At 29.3% G+C, this 23,154-nt stretch overlaps 1 protein-coding gene across 1 annotated transcript in view; it reads right to left on the bottom strand.

Moving 5' to 3' along the window:
* LOC135963295 (mucin-2) overlaps positions 1-23,154 on the bottom strand; it is a 50,506-nt gene that overhangs the window by 8,477 nt on the left and 18,875 nt on the right. The window lies entirely within an intron of this gene.

The following is a 23,154-nucleotide window of genomic DNA, read 5'->3' as shown; positions in this document are numbered from 1 at the left end:
TTAAACATACTATGACTACGCGTATATAAACTTAACATTTAATGGTTGTACATAAACATAATATGTTTACCTAATTATCATTATTTAGTTGTTCGAAAACCATATTCATATTTATAATTGCGATGAAAATATAAACGTTTACAGTAACTATAATATTGTTGAAATTAAATTAAAACAATAATTATATGTTTACAACAACAATATATTGTTACAGAGAACATAGTATAGTTGTCGTAACCATGTGAAACCATGTTTTTTCTCTGCGTGTAGTTTTATCTAGAATTTTTACCGGCATTAGGATGAATTTTTTAGTAATCAATAGAACATATTTGTAAATGCGAATCATACAAAAAAAATATATTGTAAAAAATGTGTATATTCAATTTTTATTTAATATGAAAAAGCTCTCCTTAAATTTATTTTTATTTCTGAACGCTAATAGGAAATGTGTTAAGAATTGTGTACTAAATCATCAGAAATTTGTCATTTTTGAGTTTTTAAAGCTCTATCTTTATGCAATTATTTTATATATTTTACGAAATGTTGTCAAATGCTACAATTTTCTATAAAATAAATCAATATTTTTAAAAATGGTATCACAGTTTTTCATAAATATGTTTGAATGAGCTTTTGAAAATATATTTCATTAAAACCGGTTAGAGTTTACAAAGATGAAAAAACCGGTTGACGGATTTTCGATTTCGGCTTAGGATACTCTAGTTCTAAACTAATGATCCGATTTCTTTGAAAATTGTAACGTCATAGTACAGGAGTTGGAAGTAATTTTTCTTTATCCTAGATCTTTGTAAAGCTCTGCAAAGGTTAAATAATTCATCATTTAAATCCTAAAAGATTTTTAAATCAGGAAATGAAGATAGCATCTTATATTGTCTCATGTACTAAAAATCAGCTTTCTTAAATATTTTGCTTTACTCTTCAGAGCCTGTACAAAATTTTATGTTCTCCAGAATTTCGAAATTCGCTTTAAATTGGTTCAAATCTATATATATAAAAATGGTATAAAAAAATTTATAGTAATTCATAAAATGGGACGACTGGGCCGCTTTCTGTAAATTTTTTTGTCAGTTGTTCGTGTTTTACGGAAGAAAATTTTGGAATATCCCTCCGGAAAAATCGAAAATCGAGTTTTTGTATGAAATTTTGAAGTTATTAATTATTATTCCTTAATGGCTTTCCAAATCAAACAATAGAAAGTTCTTATTTTAAATCATGGAAAATTGCGGAAAATGCGAAATGTTGTATTATTACTCTAAAGTTTGTTTGAAGGCTTTTCGTCGAATATTTGTCATGTGTGACCCTACCTTAAGTATTACACTGTGTGTAATTTTTTAAGTCATGGAAATATAACCATATACGGACACCTGTACGTGATAAAAGAGCAAAAAAAAGAACCGTGTCTCCCAGTTTTGCCCAAAGTCTTGCACTTTCTTATGGGCCCCAAGATGTGGGGCCTCGGTGTAATTTTTGCAATAAAGTGATAATTTTCTCAGGCTCTTATCTTGCAAGCAGTTCCCTAATCATAAAGAAAGATGTAGCCCTTATCATAAGAACAAAAATTGTGAACATATAAAATCAAAAAAATTTTAAAAATTCAAAATACATTTTTTTAAATCTGCCTAAAAATATGCTTTAGTTTATAATAATTTAATAGTTTATGGCCAAAAATACTTAATTCCTTTAGTTTTTTCTTACTAACTTATATTGTCCTACCTAAACGGTGTTAAAAATCATTCCTAGGAAGTTCATATGTTCTAGAAAGTTGTTTATTGAGATCTTAGGTATATTTTTGTAGTTGATTGTTTCCTTGAATTTTGAACGTTTTGCTGCCTATGGACCTGAACAGGGGAAAAAGGTAAAAAAAACGAATTTTTTTAAGTTTTTTGGATTTTGATCTTGAAGATAAAGTTTTTTTTGATTTTATATGTTCACAAAAATTTATCATTTTTATTCTTTTAAATATTTTGCAATGTGTACTAAATGTTTATTATCTCGAGATCCCCTAATGGGGATGTGTTGTTAACCACACAATGGCTTATGATTGAGGAAAATTATTAGAAAATGGAAGATTTTTGGTTCAATATCGTGTGTTCCAAAGAAAAAGATTTTTAGGAAAAAATATTGAAACCAAGTTACAAAAGCATTAATATGATGATAGTTTTATTGAAATTCTTATATAAAATTTTAACTTTTAACCTCGATAAAAGACAAACAAACCAAACTGAATTTAAACTTTTTGCCGTTCCAAATTTAACACATTTAGAACGGGTAAGTTCCGGTGTCTTTAAGAATATTTATATATCCTACCCAATATATGACGAGATGTTTGTCGTCAACTAATTTATTTTGGGCTTTATCCTTCATAATTTTTCGTCTTTAGCTTATAAACTTTATAGCTGAGAGCTTCAAAGAGATTTATAAAGTGTAATTCCATCAGGTTCAATGTTTAGATGTCATGTGTTACTTGCAAAAAATATTGTCTATTATCTCATTGGAAGCAGGAGAATTATAAGAAATATTAGCTTGACAAATCATTGCATTTTATTGAAATTTCATAATATTCACAAAAAAAGGATAGATAGCGGGCTTCTAAGCTACAGCAGCTAAAAACATGAAAATTTAAAAAAATAAATTGCATGGAATTGTTGTAATCTGAAAACTTATTTTTATTGAAAAATAAATAAATTAAGATCTCAAATTAATGCCTTTTATGAAAATTAAAAAAATATTACAATAAAAGGATATATGGCTGGCTTCTAAATTATATTAGATAAAAGCATGATATTTGGTGAGTGTATAAAAAACTTGGAACTACGAGTTATGATGAATAATTTTTCAATATTTTCTCATAGGCAGCAGAGAAATTATAAGAAATAAATTTTAAAAATATTATTATATTACGAAAACATGTTTTTATTGATCTATAAATTAATTTGCTTGCCAAATCATTGCATTTTATTAAATTTAATAATATTTACAAAAAAGGATATATGGCGGGCTTCTAAACTACGGTAACTAGAAGCATGAAATACAGAGGATTTTAAATTGTGAGTTGTGTGAAACTTTTTTTCAATGTTATTTCATTATAAATAAGAAAATTAAAAAAAAATAATTTTCAAAAAAAAGTTGTAAACTGGAAACATATTTTTCCGAAAGAAAAATGTATCTGTATACCAAACCATTATTTTTTATGTAATTTTAATAATATTACAAAAAAAGGATATGTTGAGGTAGAGAGAAAACACTTGGTTTATGTATAAAAGAATATAACTCTATGGGCTATGGACATGGCCAGCAAATGAGGACATATAACTTATCCAAGAAATTGGGTCTTGTCTATTGAAGTTTATTAATTATATGTCTACAGTAATAAAAGCGATTGAAGAAATACATTTTACAATTTTATTTACGTAAACTTTTGAAATAATAAAAAACTTTCTAATTTAAAAAAAAATGTTTCTTGAACTGTGCGAAATATTTGTTGCAAACTCAATGCAGGGATAAAACTATGCAGAGTGTTTTGTAGTCTGCTAGTTGAAACAATCATTAGCTACAGTCATACTAGTTTTCTTTAATGAAGTCTCGATTTCAGTTATAATGACATTGATTTATTACAACTTTATGCTAATTTGTAATGATTTAATGGGAATAGAGTAAAAAAATAGAACAAAACTACCTTTTTATTTATTGTGTGGAAAAATTCTTGATTCATAGAAAAATACACTTCATCGGAAATGCATCATCTATGGCATCAATTGAATGACAGATGGCTGATTTAATAAGCTATTGGAACTAGCAATCAATGGTAGGAATGTTGAATAAAAATAATAAGAAATATTTCTCACAGTGGTCACTCTATTTAAAATAATATTTGAAAGTTTAATATAAAAAAAGTTCCTTGTGTTTTTGACATTTACAATTTGATATATTAAACATTTTGACAGTTTGATTGCCAAAAATCATTATAAGCACTTCAACAAATTTTAAATATTTGGCAATCTATTTTTATAATATCCAAAAAAAATCTTTATTGAAAATCTTTAATTACAAAAATAATAATGAAAAAAAAATCAATAATTTTGTTCATGCCAAATATTTATTAAGAATTTCACGTCGACAAAGACATTCTTATAAATGTCAAATAGTTTTGTTATTTAAATAACCTCAGGCAAACAGGCATGTCGAATTTGTTTTAACGTACATACAACTCAAGTCGCTAAAGAAAACAACAATCACACACAAATAATTTGATAAACTCTTAATTTAATAACAACTTAAGAGAAATATAAACAAACAGACACACATAAGTAGACGCAAACATTCATTCATTCACCAACATTTTTATCCGCAAATCTTGCATACAATATCTACTTCAGTCAATAACAGCCGTCACAGAGACGCAACAACAACAACAACAACAGTAACAAACTTTTAAACATTTTATCAATCAAATTAAAACGAAAGACTTAATACACAAACTCTATAAACAAAAAATACATACGAGCAAAAAACAAAAACACAGAAATGCCAGCAAAAATTGACTTAACGACAAAATTAACATTTTTTCTACCAAAGATACTCAAAATACTGACGCATGCACAACACACAAAAAAGCCAGCTACAATAACAAGTCTGATAAAATCTGCACAACTAATTGCATGCCGCGATACTGCTGATGATGTATCGAATGTTGGATGAAGTACAAAAACGGAATCTATTTATATCCATATACTGCTCGTACAAGCGGAATATAACACTTACATGCCATTGAAATTGATTTGAAATACTTCCAATTAATTAACAAACTAAATTTGTATGTTATATAGCTATTAATATGAGTGTGAGAACATAAATATAAATTCGTTTATACAAATTACTAAATTTCAAAATTTTGATATTTTAAAAATTTCCATGAATATTTAACTTGCAAAGACGATCAAATATTAGAAATAAACTATCATATATGTATATCCATTAGCACCGAATCTAATCTGGTAAGTCAAAGTGAACCACTTAGAGTGTGAAAAAAGGAGTTTATAGCATGAAACTTTTACAAATGTTACGATCTCTATTATTTAATATTGTAAAGTATGGAGATGCAGAAAACTTAACTATGCATACATATTTTATTGTGTTGCAATTTAAAAAAAAAAAACTTAAGAAAATATTAACGAATTCAATTTTCTCAAAATCTTGAATTTAACCAGTATTTGGAAACGTAAACATTTATAAAATTTAAAATAAATTGTGGCAGGTGTACTTAAAAAAAGTATGTAAATTTAAATCACATATCACTTTCTAGTGGTCATTTTCCGAATTTATGGAAGTCATTATTCCTTTGTTCAAATACTGTTGCTGATCCCACATTAATTTTATATTTTTTATTCGAATAAAAGGCATTTTTCAATTTAGAATAAAAAAATCATTCGATCAATAACTTTCGATTAATCGAATAAATTTATTTTCAAGTTTAATATAAACAAGTAAGAGAGGTATTTTCGGCTGTGCCGAATCTTATACACAATTGACCATATTATACTTTATCATAAATTTGTTTAAATATTTTTAGGTAAACAAAATACAATTTTTTTTGGAAATTGTTTTTTTATTTTTTTTTTTTTAAAAAAGTTATTAAAAATTTTTTTTTAATTTTTTTTTCGAAAAAGAATTTATTTATGTTTTTGCTGAAAAAAAATACGGTTTAAAAAATATTTTACCCGATTTTGACCCATTGTAGGTCCAACATAGTATAGCCTTATATACATCGTTGCAATTGAAAAATCTTTCATTAGATATCCATATTGTCTGTATAAATGATTTAGTAGATCAAAAATAGGCCAAAAATCGAGGTTGTACCGGTTTTTTCCTTATATCTCAGCCATTTGTGGGCCGATTTTGTCGATTTTAAATAGCAGCCGGAATAATTTCCGACATATTGATGTTTGAATCATGTACATATGTAAGTTATTTGGGGGCTACGGAAACTTGATTTCAACATACACACAGACATATCGACTTCGCTATGACCAATAATCGGTCGGTGACTTTGGCACAACGTGGATTTCGTCGCAGATGAGTGATGAGGCCCATTTCCATCTTAGCGGGTACGTAAATAAGCAAAATGTACGCTTCTGGGGCACTGAAAATCCGCGTGTAACCCACGAAGAGCCATTACACTCGCTCAAAGTCACTGTATGGTGTGCTGTTTTCGCTGGAGGAGTCATCGGACCTTTTTTCTTCGAAGACGTCGCGGGCCAAACGGTTACTGTGAATGGTGAGCGCTACAGAGCAATGATCAACGAGTTCTTTTTGCCGCAACTTGATGAATTGGGATTGGAAAACATGTGGTTCCAACAGAACGGTGCAACGGCACACACTGCACGTGCCACAACCGATATGCTGAAGTATGCATTTCCCGGGCGCCTAATCTCCCGTTTTGGCGATTTGCACTGGCCAGCAAGATTGACTGATTTGACCGCTCCAGACTTCTTTTTGTGGGGCTTTTTCAAGTCGCGGGTTTATGTCAACGAGCCTCAGACACCTGCAGCTCTTAAAGACAATATCCGTCAAGAATGTGAGGACCTATCGCCGGAAGTTTTGGCCAAAGTGATGGAGAATGCCATAAAAAGGGCTCAAATGACAATCAACTGTGGCGGCGGCCATTTACATGACATCATATTCTCGACTTGATGTAAAAAAAATTAAAAGACCAAATAAAAATAATCCACAAGAAGAATCAAAGTTTTTAATTTTTTTTTTAATTACAGCCAAAAAACATCGGAAGTTTACTTTTGCGCCACCTTGTACTTTATGGGGTTGCAAATGAAAAATGTAGAAATTACAAACGGAATGACAAAAAAATATATGAAATTCATTTTATTTTTATTTATTTATTATAAAGTAAATTTACAAGAAATACAATTTTTTTAGAATTAAGACTGGCTGCTAAGGCCTTCATCTTGAAATTCATTTTCAAACTGCATGAATACGCTGACTGTACCGTTATGTTTTTATTCAAATATTATAATGAACTCTTAAACAGGATTTAGGTGTTATTTAGAAAAGATATTGCATTTGAGAATTGCTGGGATGTATTATCCCAGTAGTCGTCCCGAAAGGGTTAAATTAGGTCGCATAGGGTAACATAGAGACGAGACGGAATTGTCAAAAACCTAAGTCTGTTGTCAAAAACCTATCTCTTGCAACAACAAAATACATGCTAGACAATGTATTTTGTTGTTGTATCAGAAATTATATTTGTTGTATTTTTGTTTGACAAATCAGAGTGTCTCGTCTCTATGTATAATTCTCTATGTTAGGTCGTGTTATTTATGTCTATATGAAAGTTATTTATGTTGAATATTGTGTGTATACCAATATTTTTAAGAGATTTATGCACGTTAAAGTGATTTTCGAAAGCGGGTCTTATACGGAAACTATGACTACACACAGAAAATAGATTGGTTGGAAAACGGTTCCCATTATAAAAATTTAATAATCTTAGACGAAATTTTATTGTGGTTATCAAAAAACTCTGAACTTAATAGATTTTCAGTAATAAGAATTATCTAAACATTATTGAAATTGAATTGAGGTTCCAACTACTGTTTCATAAGTTGGTATTACCAATTTGTGTCTGTAGACATTTATTTAGTCAATTCGGTAGGTACAACCTACATTAATTCAGTTTGAATTTGGTTCATATTCCAAATATTGGTGTTTGTAATTGAAAAATTCGGTTGTGATGTAAAAAACTTGAATTCGATGTTCCCAACTGATATAAAAATTGAATTGATAAATTGTTTGCTTGACATTCTTGAAAATAAATTAAAAAATTGCCTATGATAAAATCAATTGCATACATATGTAAAAAATACAATTAAAGGAAACTTTTAAAATTCTTAAGATTAGCCGTTGGATATGCTAGAGTAAGTTCAATATCTCAATGAGTCTGTACTATGTATGTAAATTGCATGGAGTAAATGCTCTATTGCAATTTATGTACTTATGTACATATTTATATTTACATATACATACATACATATATATGTATGTAACAATCATATTTCATAATTATATTTCTTATTTATTTATATTATCTTGTGACCAATATTACATAATGACTTTCCTCAAAAGCGTTGTAGAAGTTCTCCCGTCTTCTTTCATTACTGGTGGATCCATTTTGTATGTCTTGTAATCCAAAAAATGACCCGTAGAGTATCGATGTGGCCAACTGTTTACCTTTTTGTACATAAATAAAGATGGGGACGAAGCCGCGCAACAAATCTCAACATTTTGAATGTATTTTTAATAATTTGTATTTGTTTTCTATATTATTGTTTTACGATTTTCTTTTTGGTTAAATATTCATTGTATTTTCAATAAAAATAATAAAAAAAAATGTCAAACAATTTTGAAAATAATTCACAATAGTCATATATATTTTTACCGAATCATTTTTAAAAACAGTGATGTCTACCGTATTTATTCAGTTATTGCAATCGAATTTGTCGATAGTACTTGCAACTGACAAAATTCGATTGGCGCCAAATTCGGTTGTGAACACGAATCAGTTTTCTCTGTGTAGGACCGATCGTAACAAAATTTGGTGGCATGAATTTCGAATATATAAAAGTCATTTGGAGCGAAATTTGTGTAGATACATATATAAATTAAACATTTATGATCGATAAAGTCCAATTTCGGGAGGACATTTGTATGGGGCTAGGTGAAGTAGTGGTTCGATTTCAGCCACTTTCAATAGGCTTGGTCCTTGTGCCGAAAAAATTATATGTACCAAATTTGATCGAAATATCTTCAAAATTGCGACCTGTACTTTGCATGGTTTACATGGTCAAGTCGATCGGTATAATTTAAGGTGGGTGTTAGACCAATATTTTTGGGCGTTACAAACATCTGCACAAACGCATTATACCCTCCCCACTATGGTGGTGTTGGGCATAAATAAGGACTTGTATAATTACCATCTTGAACATACCTGATGGAGATCTTTTAAAATCGTACGTCATTTCAGACGATTCAATATGCAACACATTTCCCAAGGTTATTGTTGTCATGAAGCGCTACTTAGTTGCCAGTTGATCTTATGGCCAAACGAATTGCTCTCAAAACAGACATTAGATGTGCATCAATGTTCGTATGAAATCAGATAACCAGTGGACATGTGGCGTATCTTAACCATTGGCTACTGTATGTTAAGCTGTAGACATTCGAAAATTCGCTATGCTGGGAACGTACTCTTTCTATAATCGGACGAATTGTTCGATTAAGGAATCATTGGATTGTAATCCATTATTCCTTACATCCGGGCCTGTATTTCCTGGTTCCACGATAGTGAACCAGGAAATGAACCGATAATGAAAGTGTGTCACTCGACGAGATTGTAAGCGTGTTTAGCCTAATCTGACCTCACCGCGGTGCCATTGAAAGATAGATAGATTACTTATAGTTAAGTATACAAATAAATCTAAATCTAAAAATAGTAATCTAATTCTTTTCTAAATAAAAATCGATTCTATTATTCGTATTAAAATGTATGTTTCGCTCTACATATGATTCACATCGCTACTGATGCGAGAAAGTTTTATAATAAAATCTAAAGTTCCAAGAAATATTTAATGTCATATATGTACTAATTTCTCCGTTTCTAACCACAATATTTCTAGTTAATTCCATTGGACTTTTCTGGCCAACACCGACCTATAGCACTAAACAATTCCAACTCGTTGAATATGCACAAATATACAAATGTGTGTTACTCTATTTATGATGTAAGATAAATTTACATACATGTTTTACTTTAAATTACTACTTTTTCATTATTTTATAATATAATTATAACAAAATAGAAAAAAAAAACTACAACTAAACCACATCCGGCAGAATTTAAAGAAACGAAAAAAAACTAAATGACAACAAAACAAAAGCTGCTCCCCTTTTGAAGTTGTTATTTTTTCTTCATTAAACAGAATTGAAACACAAGAAGTGTTTTGTTTTGTTTTGTTTTCATTTTACTGGTGGTGTTTGGTGTTGCACCTAAATGGAAGCGATCTATCACCACAGATCATACTCACAGTTAGAAACTATACACGAGACACATGTAAAATAAATGTTCTCGAACTCATACTAAACACATGCTTACAACTCATTTGCTTAAATCGAACCACCGCGGTCTAACGCGGTCCGTCCGTCCGTCCATCCAAGCCACCAACTTGCAGATAGACAGACGTATTTAAATTGTTTAGTTTCGATTTAATGCAATTAAATCAACAGTTTCACTTTTTAAACTTTGTATTTCAATTTTGGTTTAGTACAAAGTTGTTGTCACCTTTGTTGTTGTTATTTCTTAACAATTTGCAATAAATTGTTGTTGCAGCTTTTGCAGAAAAAAATAACTTTAAGTGGGCGTGTTTTGTAGATCATATTTAAAAGATTAATATGAATATGCCAACAATTATAATATTGAATTGTATATTTAAGTCGAATTTCGAATATACTCTATGATGACATTTTATTTAAAGTTATGTTTTGCATACATACATAAATAAAATATTTCGCCTTGGCAACCGAATTTGTTGTGAGTAAAATGATTCAGTCTCCATAACAAAATTTTCCTGTTGTAGTTGAACATTTTTTATGGTGATTATTTCGATTGCAATTCATTTTAACGAATCATTCGTTGCCACCGAGAATCAGTTATCTCTTACAAGTTCCCTTTATATGATTCTTATCTTACCCAGGTTCTCATCATGCAAGATTATTTAATTTAAAAACACATCAACATCCATCGAAATAATAAGAATGACTTTAATGCCCCACTTTTCCGGATTTTCAACTCACCGAAGAATAAATTTTAACCTTCTATTTTGGTCGGGGATTCATTAAAATAGAGCAATTTAATATAACAATCATTATTTGTAATTTTTTTCTATAACATGATTTTGACAATTTTCAATTCAATAATCTTAATTTGCATATTTCCGCTCATTAATTAAAAAAATGCAAAGGTTTCTATAACAAAAAAAAAATATCAAAAAGTACCTTTTTGCCGTTTTCCAATTTTATGGGTATCAGTCAGAATCAAAAAGCCAAAATTTTATTTTTTTATTTTCATTAATTTAGAAAGTTCAATTCAATGTTTCTAGATTTATTAATTCAGAACATTTAGAAAGTATCACTAAAAAGCAAAAGTATCATACCCTCTTGTGGATTCTCACTCAATACAGGCCATATATCATTATCGTTAATATAGAAAGGCCCTAACTCGTGTATTTTTAAGTCCAGATTTTATGATATATGAGATCTGGTTATGATATATGAGAGGACCATTTATCGAAATAAACGAATATCTGGGCTTACAAAAAACAAGAGTTAGGGCCTTTCTATATGCTTAATTTAAAAAAAAGTACTATTATAAAAGTTCTATAATCGATAATTATGTACCAAATAGAAGATAATTTTATATTTTCATGTTTAAAGTATAATTACATTTGCATTCAAGTCAAATTCCAACAAAACGTTCAAGTGCTTGAATTTTTGGGGCTTTGGTGCTTACTGGGTATGTTTAAACTAAACTATATGTTTAAACTGGGGCCAAATTACCGCATTCGATATCGAGTAAAATTATTCGTAATTTTCATATTTGAGATTTCGGTATTCGATATTTAGCAATATTTAGAAATATGGTACATTTTATAATAATTACGATATCGAAATCATTTTTCATTCGATCACGAGTGCGGTAATTTGGCTCCAGCCATTGATGTCTAAACTAGACTAAGGATTGAAGTTTAAATTATACAAACGATTGAACCTTGAACTAAAGTTACGATTTAAGTTTAAACGTTCCGATCTATTGGTTTCAGCTTTCTTCATTACTTCAGTGTCGCTTATGGATTTGCTTACACTTGACAGTAATTTATATAGTTATTATATTTATCTAAAGGTATGATAATGACTCTAAGGCCCTTCGAATGTAATTGCATATTTGTGAGGTACCTATTTGACGTTATTTTAGAACGTTCCTGAAGGTAATCATTTTCACCAGTTTTCAATATCAAAGAATATTTCTCACTTATAATGGTTGTGATGACCAAAATTAAATATATCTTACGAAAATGGTTGATTATAGCCATTACTTGAATTCATCAATATTAATGGTTTCAACTTTTAACAACTAAAATAAAAAAAAAAAAAAAGAAAATGCTTTCATTTAGTAAAATAACTTAATAGATAGTTATTTAATCTTCATTGTATAAATGAAATTTTTCTATCGTTACAATGTAAATTTGTTTTAATTTTTATTTTATAAATAATTTGCAATTCTGCAACATCTGTCTAAATGTTATGATTCTAGTAGGCTACAAACAAAAAAAAAACAACATTGTATAAATCGCCTCATAACAAGAACAACAAAGTAATGAATTAAAAAAAAAACACCACAACCGACAAAATATAAATATAATTATTGTTGGCAGCATTCGCATGTAATAACTATCTTAGTCAGTCAAATACGAAGTATGTGGATGTATCTATCTAAATATGTATTTGCATAAGTATATGCTATTAAATAAGTATAAAAATATGTATTGGTCAGCGTGTCGTACATGTAACCAACCACCTTCACATCAGTGCTTAAATTACCACTAGGGCTATTGAATTTTGCCTTTTTAAGCGTAAAATTATTACATTACTGCAACAAAAAAAAAACTCTAAATTGTTTATAAACAAATTAAAACAACATATACTTATATATGCACATTAGACAGGCCCTTAAAAATAGATTTACTTTGGATGGATCTTATTTTAATCATTAATAGCTAAAACTAACTATTGCAAGAATCCATGTGAAAGCGGAAAGCAGTCGGATTTACAATATCCAATTTAAATAAAATTTACCACATATAATATATTCAATATGTTCCTCACATCAGTGACTTTTTCAATGAAAACTCATTCCGATGTAAAAATATCGCGATTTGAAAACTGAAACATTATTGCTCATAACTTTGATACTACTCAAAGACCAGCATAATTTTTGATTCCATTTTAAAGGCAAAGATATTGACTTTAAAATAGTATGAATAAAATTGTTTACATCCAAAAGGTTAAAGGTCAATTTTCGAAGTATATATTTCAGTGTAAAAAAATATCAATGATCGCGGTGTTAAAAATTATAAAAGGACATGGACAACTGTGAGCAGTCTATTAAAAGTTATAAAATTGGGTAATCAATGGTAATTTTTTAAGTAAAAGTCCAATTTAGATAATATTTTTTAAAGCATTAAAATAAAACTTATATCCTAAAGAAAATTATCTTTCTAACAATGAATATCGAGTAAAAATAACCAATTTGTGTGTAAACAACAATTTCTTATATAAAAATGCGAGTCAAATATGCGTAAACTAGTATATTTTGCTTAATATATGGTCAGATAAAACCTGTATAATTTTACTAATTTTCATTGGCAATTATTGTTTTGTAGCTTGCTAGAAAGGTAATTTTCTCTAGAAGATAAGATTATTTCAAACATTTAAAAATACCATTTAAATAAGAAATTTGTTTAAAAATAAAAATAATTAAACAAGTAAGAGTGTTATATTTGGCTGTTCCGAATCTTATATAGCCACCATCAATATTGTTACGAAATTGTACTTGAATTCAAATATAACGATTTTAACGGCTGATTTAAAGTTGCATAATGCTTTCAAATAGCAGTGCCCAAACTTTAACATATCTGTGGGCATTATTAACATTGAATAAAAGCTTTCAGTTGTTTGCTGCGAACGTATATTCGATTTCGAATATTCAGTTAAAGAACATTGTAGAAAGTACACCACAGATGGCGTATGTATTAGAAATCTCTAGACAGTTAAAGAGAAATCTAGAGTGCAGATGGTAGTGTTATAAATAGTGGCAGAGGTTGCAGTCGTTAGTCAGTTTATCAGAGACGCTATTCGAATAAACATCAACTGAGTGCCTTAAAGTGTGCTGTATTTCTGTATTTCTGAGAATTCATAAACGTGTATAAAAAAACATTGAGTGACTATCAAAAGTAAAATAAACCAACGTTTTGGAAAGGTTAAAATGTAACAATATGTAGTTATTTTTATTTGAAAATTCACATACAGGAACTCCGACAATTGACACCAATGTTTTGCCACATTTAAACATGGAATATTTTATATGTATTTTGTATATAAGTATTTATTCCTATTGTATTTAAAAATAAATATAAAGGAATTATTATTTATTTTAATTACCGTTGCCAATTTGACAACGTATGGTGTCAAATTGGCAACGACAACGACAAAATGACAACGGTCTGGTGCCAAAATTCGATATTCCCTTAAGCTGATCAAATGTCAAAAAATGTTTTTATGAGTATCATCGTAGAAAGTAAAACTTATTTTCTTACTTTTTGTATCTTTTTCATTAGTTGTTCAATAAAATCGTATCATAATTTATTATACACTACACAACCATAGTATGGAGGGTATAATGCGTTTGTGCAGATGTGTGTAACTCCCAAAATATTGGTCGAACACCTTAAAATACAGATCGACTTAGAATCACTTTCTGAGTCTATTAAACCGGTCCATTATTTCACCTAGCCCCCATACAAATGTCCTCTCGAAATTGGACTTTATCGGTCATAAATGTTTAATTTATATATGTATCTACACAAATTTCTCTCCAAATAGGTTTTATATATACAAAATTCATGTCACCAAATTTTGTTACGATCGGTCCATAATTAGTCATAGCTCCCATATAGACCCGCTTCCGAAAATCACTTTACCATGCATAAATCTCTTAAAAATGTCGGTATATACACCAAATTCAACATAAATAATTTTCATATAGACATAAATCACACGACCTAATATCATTGTGATCGGTCCATAATTGGTCATAGCTCCCATATAAGGCCCATTTCGAAAATCACTCACGAATATAAATTATTGATATTTTAAAAGAAAGATCTTTTTGCTCATTTACTTGGTGTAGGGTATTATATAGTCGGGCTTGGCCGACCATACTTTCTTAGTTGTTTTTCTTATTGATTCAACATGAAGGGCCGGGATATATATATTTCGATATGTTTAAAAAATGGTAAAATCATTATACCGTCCATCGTTTTTGAGGGTAGGTTTAATTATACAACTTTCAATCTGCACGGGTTCTAGTTCTCCGATAGCATATAAATTTTGCAATTTAGCTACTAATAAACAAAATAAGACCCATCCAAACCAAATCTATTTTTTTAAGGGTCGGTCTAATGAATATGAATGAAACGGATGTATGTGTGAGTGTTTAGTTTGTAGTATTTACTACATACATTGATAAAGAAAAAATTGTAATAAAGACAAGACAATGGGGAAACCTAAATGCATTATGACGGTTTATTACAATTAGTTGTGACAATTATGCCATGTCCACTTTGACAAATTAACATTGACACAAAATCACTGAATGAGTTGCATGGTGCAAAAAGACAAATAACAAGAACAAAAATCAAAATCATAAGAGAACACAAACTACAAAAGCTTGTGAACTATTAGAACAATACAAAATATACATATATTTATTTTTTTGTTTCAACTAGAACTTTTGTTTAGTAAAAAATAATAAAATATAAAAAACAATATTTAAATGTTAAATAAAAACACACATCGTTTTTGTTTGCAATTTAACAATGGATTTCAATACATAGTTTAATTTGCTTAAGACACTGGCTTCACATTTTATTAAACTCTTGCATCATTAATCGAATGAAAAATTTTATTTATTATATAAAAATAAAACTACTAATGGAATTTTGAATATTTTAAGGATTGAGACAATGGACAGTGAGGCTTATTGCATAAATGGTAATAAATATTTAACTTCTAACCAATTTAAAAATTGGAAAAAATATTTTTCAAATACGAACATCTCGTAAACTGTAATCTACTCAACAAGAAAAATTGGAATTATTTTCATTTTGCATAGCCAATCCATATTAAAATCGATCTATCGTAAAAAACAGAAGTTTTTAAAAAATTTTTTTTTTTTGTAATATTGTGAATTTTTGTAGACGAATCGTCTACAAAAATTTATGTTGAGTTATCATAAATTATGTGGAGAAAGGATTAGTCCGATATTATTAAAATAAACTTATAATAGTTTTGATTTACAGAGCATTTAATCCGTTTATATATTGCGTTTTCATCGGCTCAGTAGTTTCTGAGTTATAATAACAAATTTAAGCAAAAAATATATTTCTTACTTGAAAATAGCAAATTTTTGTGTTTTAAAAACTCATGAAAAATTGAAAATCGCAATCCCACATATAATAGCAACAATATGAGAAAAATTGATTGATTCCTTTCGAATTTATTTACAATTAAGTGAATTCGCCCATTTTCACAAAATTTTTCCTTTTTGTTTGATATACATAAAAATTTTATGATAAAATTGAGTAGTTAATGTTCTCCTTTCGATTGATTGAATTTTGAAAACATTTTCCCCATGCTATGTTAAAATTTGTATATTGCGTTTTAATCGGCTCAGTAGTTTCGAAATTATAATAACAAATTTAAGCAAAAAAATATATTTTTTACGTGAGCATTTTTATGTTTTAAACAAATCGTGAAAAATCGAACTCGGCAGAAATTTTTCAGATTTATTCCATTGTCGCAAAGCCACATGTAATAGGAACGAAATGAGATATCCACTATAAAAATCGATGGATTATTTTCGAATTTATTCACAATTAAGTGAATTCGCTCATTTTCAGAAAATTTATTTAAATATATTTGTTTCATACCAAAAAAAAATATTTAAACATTGATAAGCTTAAAAATGTTTAAAATTTTGATAAGTTACCCGGGCTAAATTAGTTAGCTTATATACATTAAAGTTGGCTAATATGCTTCTCAGTAAAGAAATAATCTGGAATAGGGGACTCAAACCCAAACTAAGGAGTACTATTTCGTTCTTCAAATGGTACTTTTTGAATTTTCTATAATATTGAAACTAGAATGAGGAAATTACTTTGAAATTTTAAATTTGACGGGTCTTCAAGTGTGGAAAATTGGTGTTTTTTCATTCTTCAAATGTTATTTTTTGAAATTTCTATAATAATGAACCTATAAGCTGGAAATTAAACACACATGATCCTGACTGAGTTAGAATCTAAAAAAGGGGACCCACAGGTACTTTTTTCCAACTAATAGTACTATTTGAATATTTTACGTCGATTGACCAAGAAACACGAAATTAAGCATTTATGTTTTAGTTAATGCGAACTTAAAAGGGATAATTAATGGTACTATTTCTATATTGTAATGGTACTTTTTGAATATCTTATAATAATAAACCTAAACATGAAAAATTAGGCACAGGTGATACAGAATTAGTTAGTATTCACAAAAGTTGACTATTGTGGTACATTTATTTTGTATTTTCTAAAATATTGGACCAATAAATAAGAAATTCTTTAAGCTGAGTGGGAATACAAAATGAGGTTATTTATGGTACTTTTTTATTCTAATAATTCATTTCGAATGAGCTAGAATTCACACTACAATGAACGAATAAACATGAAGCTAGAGTCATGCTATCCTGAATGTGTAAGAATTTACAAAGGGAGAACCGGGTCAGCTAGTACTCCATACTTTTATCGGATATTTCAAAATAGCTAAGACTTTGGTATCCAAATTTTGCATTCGTTTTTTTTTAAATTAAATAAATAAACAGTCATTTGAAGTTTAATTGCCAGGAAATACTCGTATGAGCAATATTTTCAAATGAGTTTGTGTTTCTCTTTATTAAAAGGTTTCATTCATATGAATCAATTATTGTAATACAATTTAAAAAATTTAAAGAAATCTAAAGATATTTTTACATCGATTTGTTGATTTTCATTTCCAAATTTTGAATTTTTTTACAGAAAATAGAAAATAGTCGGTTTCAGTTTTAGGCCTTGAAAACCCGCGGTTTCGATTATAACCGAATACGAAACTCTAAGCTATCCGTTTAGAAATTAGATTTTTTGCTGTGTAAAAAGGACAAAAAAAATATATTTTTCAACGCAGACCAGATCTATTTAAAACCGGTTGTTATTGCTAAACTGTTTTCATATACATACATACATTATAATCACAAAATTAATAACAAAATATATTAGTTGTATGCATTTGGATTTGTTTGTAAGGGTAGTGGGTGTAATATTGACACTAAGCCATAAACATCATCTATGCAAATTTTCATAACGTCATCCCTACAAAATTGAGAATAATAAGTTTAAATCCTATCAATATTAAATATTATTTCCAAAATTTCGATGTATGGCTGAATATTTATCAATACTCTTACGTATATATGTATTTACTTTGTTATCCCCTTGAAGGCAGTTCAATATTTCACGCTGGGGTCTTAAGCTTTTAGTTTTGTTTTTTAATCCAAAAAAAAAATAAAAACAAAATTAAGCAATTAGCAATTATTTTAAAGTGTTAATAGAATTTTTTATTTTCATTTCATTAAAATTAAATTTGCTACCATGAATCAAACGCTTCAATCCAGCCATTCACATTTATTAATATTTTTATTATTTATAGATTTCAATTGCTACAACCACATATGTATGGTATTGCAGTCTTAATAATAAACTGGTTTTAATTAATTCATATTTATTTTTAATAACACATTTAATGCTCTTAACTATCATAAATTTAAGAATTTCAACTAAAACTAAGTTTCCTTTATTGGCCAAACATTTATTTGCAACAAAATTGCATCATAATTATGATTGGAGCCAGCCAACATACAACAATGACAATTTTACGCTATTTATGTGTGAAATTTAAAGCAAATTGTTACAAAATACACAAGCAACAGACAAGTAAAAATCACAAGAACTTTCTTAAAATCTCGAAACCAGATTATTACTTTATTTTTTTGTTAATTTTTTCTTATAATCTCATAATTGATTAAACTGTTTTGTTCGAAATTATCAATAAATAGATTGATGTTGATATTTTGTGTTCGGTATTAAGTAGTTTTTGTCTTGCTGATTTGTTAGTGTGTATGAAAACAAACAATTACTCCATATGACATGTTGACAATCTAGTTTCTTTTTTTCTTGTTCCAAAATAATAAATTGAAAGTTAATTAATACAAGATCAAGCGATAAATATTTTAAGCACGTCCTAAATGTTTTTTAAAAAAAAAATTACCAATAACAACTACCCTGACAACAAACATCTCATAAACACTTTAAACAAGATCATGAATAGTAATATTGTTGTTATATATTTTTTAATTTTATTTTTATTTTACTTGCTAGCAATTGTAAACAACAATAATAATAAAATAATTGACAACAAAAGAATTTTAGCGGTGAAATAATAAAATTAATTAATTCAATCAAATTATTTCATAGAGCGGGTTTTAAATAATTTTTAATACCCTACGGTATAATTGAATTAAATTCGATTTAACAGAAAACAATTCAATTGCTGTTAATGGAAATGTATGAATGGTCTTGCATATTTATAAATAGGAACTAAAACAGTCTTAAAATAAAAAAACAATTTCCTATTTTAATTAAACTTTGCATGGCTTTAGAAACGGTATAACAGAAATTAGGAAAATTATGGTAAAAATTAAAGCGATGCTAGATTTCTGATTTAAATCTGATTGGAATGATTTTACTACAAGAAATGAACAATGAAATGAAGCTGCACCAGATTTAAATATGTCAACACGAAAGTCACCTTATCGAATAACGATGAACCAAATCCATAATGTCGAGATTAGAGTGTCCGGCAAATTTAAAAAACCGGTTTCCGGTTTAACCGAAAAAGTGTGTTTTTGAAAAAACGGTTTTGATTATTGTCTTTTAAAAAAATCGATTAAACGGTTTCGGTTTTTGTCTTCAAAAAACCGATTAACCGGTTAATATTAAATTTTTGTTTAATATAAAAAAGATCTCCTTAAATTTATTTTTATATCTGGACGCTAATAGGAAATGTGTTAAGAATTGTGTACTAAATCTTCGGAAATTTATCATTTTCGAATTCTTAAGGCTCTATCTTTATGCAATTATTTTATATCTTTTACAAAATATTGTCAAATGCTATAGTTTTTTATAAAATAAATCAATAATTTTAAAAATCTTATCAAAGTTTTTCATAAATATTTTTGAATGAGCTTTAGAAGATATATTTCATTAAAACCGGTTTGTCAAAAAACCGAAACCGGTGGAGTTTACGAAGATGAAAAAACCTGTTGACCGGTTTTCGGTTTTGGATACTCTAGTCGTGATTAATGGAAGGCATCCATTCTGTTTTAGTGCCAGTATCTACTCGAACCCTTGAATAGTTCCAGCTTAGAAACATACAAGATTTAGTTCTTCAACGATTGGTGCGCATCAAATGACTCTCCATCTTATGGCGACAAGATCTGTAGTGGATCGATACGGGAGAACAGAGGAAAAACGCTTAATCCGAACAAAATCATGAAATGGAGAAGCACCAGTTGAAGCAGATCGAAATGTATGAGAACAGAAGTGATTCCAGAAAGTTCTAACAGGAAATCAAGCAACAAACCAGAGACTATAGCAGCGACACAATTTCATGCCAAAATATATATATGGAGGCTACATCCATTCTTGTTGCTGATGGATCAAAAATAATGAAATCAACCCCTAATCAACATTAAAATGAAGTGCAGATTGTCCAACCCCATATTTAGATGAGGTCAAAACACCATTTGGCAGGTTTAAAAACAATAAAGCTGCATGCGCAAATGGAATACTGACTGAGCTGTATAAGACCGGAATAAGATTCGGAACATCGGGTAATGCTGAGCATTGTTCAGTTGTAGAACGTATTGCAGGCATCTTGTGTACGTGAAAATTAGATTACGTCGGGGTCACCAATTGAAACAAATGTAAACTATTATTCGAATTGGCTACGAGAAAACTTGAAGTTTCGTATTTGAGTAAACAATAATTTTGCTTGTTTCTTTATAAAATCATCCATCATGTCGTAATTGATGGAAGTCATCCATGAAGTTTTAGGCGTGCGATTGATCCGAATTGTCAGTATCGACTCGGACCATTGCATAGTTCCAGCTTAGAAACATACAATATTTAGTTCTGCAAAGAATGTACGCAGCTACACTCATAGGAAGCTGGACATCGAAAAACTGCATAAGAGACAGACAGAAAACGACTACTCTACCAAGCAATCTCGATTACTCGATAAGCAGCAAGATGAGTGTAAAGCTGCAACAAAAGCGAAGATGTGCACCAAACAACTCTCCATCTTATTTGTAGCCATAAGATGGAGAGTTTCTTTTGGATCTGTAGTAGAACAATGCGCTTAATCCGAAATAAAGAATGAAACGGAGAACCTCCCTTTAGAGCATCAAAATCTACGAGAACAGAACTGATGCCAGAAAATGCTAACAAGAAGTCAAGTAACAAACCGGAGAATATAGCAGCTACATAACTTCATGATAAACTCAAAATGGAAATATGTACATGGAGGCAACATTTCTTCAACTTTCTAGTTGCAGATGGATGAATCTGGAAAATAGCTATGCACAAAAAAAGAGTTCCACGAACAAAATGTTCCAAAATACTGAGGAATTAGTCTTTATTCCATCGCGTACAAAATTCTCTCTAACATTCGGTGTTAAAAGTAAATGAAAATTTATACATATTGATAACAAAGCCGCCTTCCACAGCCCGATAAAAGTTTAAGTATTCCTGCTAACTTTGCCGAATGATACTGAGAGACAAAACATCTATCACCGCCATTGTGTGAAGTTGGAATGATCACACTCTTCGTACAATGATTGCTTGAATACAAGAACCTTGCTGAATAGCTCGGGCTACCTAATCCCTGCCATACATAGCTAGTTAATCAGTCCGATATATGATCTGCGACTTCAAAGTCCCCCAGCGGATATAATTCAACGCAATTGTCCAAGAGCCAAGCCCAACAATCATCATGCAACGAACACACCACTCCAATACATTTCTCAAGCACTGAGCCAATTGCAAGCACTATTACTAGCCTTCAAATAAAACGAAAGATAATTCTTGCGAACAGAACCTACTAGCAAACTCAAATCATGTTTTACAACACATTTCCGGTTTTTAGACGTATTCGAGAGGAAAATCCTTAAAAAAAGAGGAAAATCCTTAAAAAAAATCGATGTTGACCGAGAGTATTTGTAACATATGAAGCTCTAGCTTTAGTTCTACTCCGACTTTAAAATGTGGGAAGTATTAAATTACAAGGTGGTTGGGACACGTTGAAAGAATAACGAAAAAAGGGGTTCGATGAAGAAAAAATTCAAACGGGAAAGACCGAGAGTAGCCTAATGAAAGTTCATGAAGAATGTTTCTTAAACAGGCCAAGACCAACAATAGTTTGAATAGCCATCTATAAATAGCACTCATGGCAAAGGATATCCTTCGTGAACTATCTACTACCATGTTCACGGTAATAGATAGTTCGATTTATAATTTTTAGAAGGCTTTATACATGTAATGGCTATCAGAAAACCAAACAGAGAAAACAGTTACTTAGTAACTAACAACCGAATTTGTTGTCAAACAAATGTATCGGTTGCATACATAGAATTATTCGGTTCTATCAACAAAAAGTCAGACTTTCGGTTGAAGCAAACAAACTTTCTAATATTTTGTAGCCACAGCTGTAAAATTCGGTCACTAATGGTTGGTCTGTGTAGTTTTGACTATAAATTTTAACAAAATTAATTAAGGCCAATTGAAATGAAATATAGTGCAACACTTAGTCGTCTCATATGATCCACTTAAAAGTATTTAACATGTTCCATTCAAGCAAAACGTTTTTTTGAATTTAATCAAGATGACGGAATACTAAATATTTCTTGACTTTTGACACTTTCAAATATTTAACATTGGCCAAGACACTTAATCATTTGCCTGTCAGTTAAATTATTATATTTTGACAATGTTAATTTGACAACGTGAACAAACATTTTAATCAAAAATAAAGTTATTTATTTACAGACAAAAATCTATTCGAATATACTTACTAAACAATTCGAAAAAAGAATCCGTATTTATT

This window comes from Calliphora vicina, chromosome 1 (genome assembly GCF_958450345.1).
Source record: "Calliphora vicina chromosome 1, idCalVici1.1, whole genome shotgun sequence".
Classification (NCBI taxonomy): Eukaryota; Metazoa; Arthropoda; class Insecta; order Diptera; family Calliphoridae; genus Calliphora; species Calliphora vicina.
This window is presented reverse-complemented; position numbering and strand designations above follow the sequence as displayed.